We start from the raw sequence: 5,112 nt of genomic DNA, 5'->3' as shown, positions 1-5,112 counted from the left end.
TTCTCATAGATTGTTGTGAATCTCTTTTTAGGGGGAAGACAGTGTTTTCAAAGTACAATTTGATCTCATGGCACCTAGAGATGTCAATCAGATTTGGTCTGGTCTGTGAGGGTCTGGTGCAGAAGTTCACTCCTAATCAATGGCTTCCTACAAATTTTATTTAACATAACCTTTCATGCTATGTACACAGCATAATATCTTCTACTTAATAAGTATACTATGAGTTTTATGTGAGTGGAAATAGCTAAGGTGCACTGTACTGCCTGAACAGCACACCTGACAATGATGCCCCATAATACTGCAACTTTGCTCTAACATGATGAGCACTTAGATGCCTTCTTGGTCCAGTGCCCATTCTCCATCAAGTACGGCCAGATCCAGTTCTCTTCTAGGAAGAGAGTAGACAAAGTGATTATTACCTCATGACTATCTTTAACTTTATCATGTACAGAGAGATAAATATTCTGCAGTATATAGTTAATTTCTCACACCTAAAAGTCATGTTTCTTATATTTATATACCATAACTGGAAAAACACAAAAATTTGTTTGTGCTGTTTGTAACCCCACATTTTACTTGTCTAAACTGTTGGACCTTCAGTGAGGACTCAGGACATAGGAGAACCTGTACTGTAACATCACAGAACTCAATTGTGTCCCAAAATTTTTGATCAAGGAGATTATGGGGCCACAGAGGAAAGTGATCGATGATGTAGAGTGTGCCTAAGGAGAGTCACATGGAGAGAAAACATTCTCTCAGGCTTTCACAGAGTGCAAATTGTTCAAGCAATGGCTGTGACTCATCCACTTGGCTGACACTCACAAAGGATCTGCAAACTGAGATATAGGGTTTCAGGATAAATCCTGAGGGGATTTGACTGACCTTGTCAGATATAAAAGTTATATTTCTTGTTATATAGGTCTTGCTTTATCTTGGTCTTAACCATCCAGCAGAAAAGTATGAAAATGAAGTATAAAATGTAAAGCCATATTAATAGGCTGTGCGGTAAAAGGCTCAGGTCATTGACATTGCCAATCCTACGGATAACCCACTACTATTATGGACTACTGAACTATATTGGAATATTTTGCTGAATTCACACACATGCAATATTTGGATGACAATGAAATACCCATCTCTAACAAAACTAAACAAAAAAAGAAATACAAATGAAGGACCATTTTGTATCTGTATATTCAAAATAATTAGGATAGATATCTAGCTACATTCTCTTAATTCAATGAGAAGAAATATTTGTACTAACAGTGTTTGTGGACAGGCTATCATGTCTGCATCTTGTACTATAAATAACCTCTCAGAAGACAACAATGTGCAACGTATTAATTATTGAAACTGTCCTACTAATTGGTTTTGAAACTGTCTCATTCCTATTTCTCAATAAAATTATTAAAAAAATAAAATAAACTGTTGCACCTTGCTTATAATTTTACAGGGTGGGAGTTGGAGTGTTACACCCTTTCAAATATGAAGAAAGAAAATCTTTACATAGCAGACATGTCAACAATTTTTTCTAGTTTTCCTACCAGACAGCAGTCTCAATTCAGAAATATCATTTCACTCTTATTATAGGTATAAATTAACATTTTATTTCCTTTTTAAAATTAGGCCTGGCCATATGGCCAGTTCTGGCCAGTTGGTTGGGGGAAGATGTGCTATATGTTAATTCCAGACTGAATCATTTAATTGTGGTTGTTACAAGACCTATGAAATCTGTTTTTTGTCTGTGGTGGTGATGATGAATGGAAAAGTGGAGGTAGGCTTTCAGCATCTGCATCCCTGAAAGACTCAATGGGAGAAGAGCTCCCCCTTCCACATGGATGTAAATTATGAGGGAAGTTATTTAAGACTGTTTGTTACCATGGCATATCCTTGTTGATAATCATGTCAGCTCATATGTGTGGGAAATATTGTCCTCATGATACTAACATGTTGAATTAGAAATAGTGTCCCTAATATGTATTTATGTTTGTTCCTGAATATGAGTATAAAAGCTACATTCTCGGTCTGGGGAGATGGTTCAGTGGAATAAGTGCTTTCCTGTCAAGAACAAGGGCCTGAGTTCAATCCCTGGTTCTGCAAAAAAATTTTAAAAAGCTACATTGTGTCCTACATGGTCTATCCCTTGAGCAAGTCAATTTATCAGTTGCACTCTTACTGTCTCAGGTGTGCCTTTGTCTTTACTCCTTTCAAGACTCTGCTTTTAGTAACCATAAAATTAGACAACCTGACTAGAATTTTAACTTTGTGATCTTAACATAATGTGATATTGTGCTATGTTATGTTATATGATTTTACTTCTGGAGCTCAACTGTGTTTTCCATTGTTACCTCAGCTACCAGAGTTTCTTTTGTTTTTTTTTTTCTTGTTTTTTACTCTGCTTTTTTCTTCTGGGAAAAGACTCCTATGCCATAAGGAGGCAACTCTTGGGAAAAGTTTGCAATGCAATATTAAAAATATATATAATTGTGAGCAGCAAATTTTGTGTCTCTTGAGCCACATCCAACTTTTATTGGAAGACAGTCATGACTCTATGTGGTATTATGCATGTTCTCTACACTGGCAGGGTTGAATGATTGCAAAAGAGAAAAATTGTCTAAGAGAGAGAGAAAGAAAGATACAGACAGAAACAGACAGAATTAGAGACACAGTCCTAAAATTTGTATCAGACACTGTGCTGTCTGCTAGCCTAGCAATATCCCTATGTTTTCTCTGATTCCTTATCTCCCATATCTCTATAATGGTCAAGTATTCCACTGATATGATTTTTGCTAAGGTAGCTAAAGACTCTTAATTCTACCCAATAAACATCTTTCAGTCCTTTCAAGAAGTATCTATAAATGATAGAAGTTAAATTAGATAATGGCTAGAAAGAGACATAAAATTAATAATTTTTTAAAAAATGTATTTAGTACAGGATCTACAAGGTCTCACCACACAGATCAGACATGTAGTGATCCTCCTGTTTTCAGACTCCCAAGTGCTGAGATTATAGGTGTGCACCACCAACCCCAGTCTCAATTGCCATCTCAGTGCACCCTGAGGGCAGGGCTAGCACAGTACGTCAGGGATCAAACTCGGGCCACTGAACCCTGCCTAAGCAGGCACTTCAGTCCACTGAGCTATCTGGCTAGCCCAAACAAAGATTTCTTTGTGGTTTATTTTCTTGTTTGTTTGTTTGTTTGTTTTTTGTGATACTAGGGGATTGAACTCATGGCCTTGTGCATTTTGAGCAAGTACTCTACCTCTCAGCTATAGTCCAAGGCCTAATAGAATGGTTTGTAATTCCCTTTTATTTTTAAAATAAAATAATTTAAGATAATTTAAAAATCATATAACTTTATTAAAACTTAAATAATTTCTATGCAAATATTGATTTAAAATATGAAGTTTTATAAATTTAAAGAACAAGAAGAAATTTCTTTAAATCAATAGCAAAATAAATGCTGAAGAGAAAGCTGGGAAGATAGCTCAGTGGACTAAGTGCCTGCTTAGGCATGCGCAGGGACCAGGGTTCGATCTTCAGCACCACACGCTGTGCCGGCCCCACCCATGGGTGTGCTGAGCTGGCCACTGAGTCTGGGCGTGTTGGCACACACATATAATCCTAGGAAGGCTGAAAACAGGAAGATCAGTACAAGTCCAAGCTGCACAGTGAGACCCTATAACAACCAAATACATAAAAAAGAGGAAAAAAAGAAAGAAAGAAAAGAAAAGAAATGCTGAAGACAGAATTAAAGAATTGATTATGACAAACTACTGAAAGCTTGGTTTGACTCTAACAAAGGGGTTAGCAAAAATGAACAATAAAATTCCTTAGGGATAGAGACCAGACAATATCCAATAACGAGGTAAGAAGTTCATACTGTATTTGGTAGGCAATGAGAAAAAAGCAATGTTTTGATTGTGCCCAGGCCTTTGTCTTATAACCATGAATTCTGTAACAACTTCTGTCCATGAAATATTTCTTTGGTCCTATACATAACTCTATAAAGAAAATTTTACAATGTATTTCTTCTCAATAAAATCAATACCCATGGAGTGTGTGGGAGAGCTTCCGGCTTCCCTGCACCTGTGGGACCTCTCCGGATGAAAACTCAGGCACGCCACGTAAGTGAGAACCTCGCCGTGCCCTTGGGACCCTTCCAACCTTCCAGAACCCCCACCCCAAAGCCCACGAAGTGAGTGAGAATGTAAGCGACACTCTCGGAACAGCCAGATCCAGCCCAAACCCAGGCCTGGCTAGGGTATCGGAGAGCTTCTGGGCTCCCTGTATCCTCTGAGCTAGGGGCACAACAAAGGGGCACCATAGGTTCACTGTTGTGCCAGAGAGCAAAACAGGTTCACTTCCAAGGGCTGCAGCAGGAAGGTGCTGAACACGACAACTACACTGAGGCCAGACACAACTGGATAAACTCCAAAGTAGTAGATCTGCACCCAAATTTCAGTAAGTGCTAAGGTTTTAACTGCACCAAAATTCTACACCAAAGTTCAGAGGTCAGTGCTATATGAAATGACACAGACAAGGAGCAAAATGCAATCTCAGGCCTCAAGCCTACCCAGAACAAGTGCAGAGGACACTAGCTCAGCTGAAATGTATGAATTAACATTGTCAGAAGTAAAGAAACAATAGCACAAAGGCATAGAGGAACACAGAACAGAATTAGTTCCTCAAATCAAAAAAGAAATCTCTGAATTAATAGCATCTGAAATAAAGAATCAAATACAGAAACATATGGAGGAAAACCCATCTGAAAAACACTCTGCAGAATTAATAACTGCCTTTAAAGAAGACATTGATTAAAAAAATAGAAAAATGATGGATTCCTTGAATGAGCAATACTGGAAAGGAATAGATTGCATGAAACAGAGTCAAAGAGATATCGACTAGAATCTCAATTACAAGCTTGCAAAACCATTTGAGTGAAAGTGAAGACAGAGTTTCAGATGTTGAAGACACTGGTGCATCTAGTGAAAAGGTAAGAAAGGATCTCTTAAAAACAACTAGGATGCAGGAAAAAATAATCCATCATCTACAAGATGATGCAAAGAGGAACAATGTGAGACTAATAGATATCAATGAGAAAGAAGGAG

This window comes from Octodon degus, unplaced genomic scaffold, assembly GCF_000260255.1.
Source record: "Octodon degus isolate 3935 unplaced genomic scaffold, OctDeg1.0 scaffold00091, whole genome shotgun sequence".
NCBI lineage: Eukaryota > Metazoa > Chordata > Mammalia > Rodentia > Octodontidae > Octodon > Octodon degus.
The sequence above is the reverse complement of the archived record's forward strand: the minus strand, read 5'-3'. Positions refer to the sequence as shown.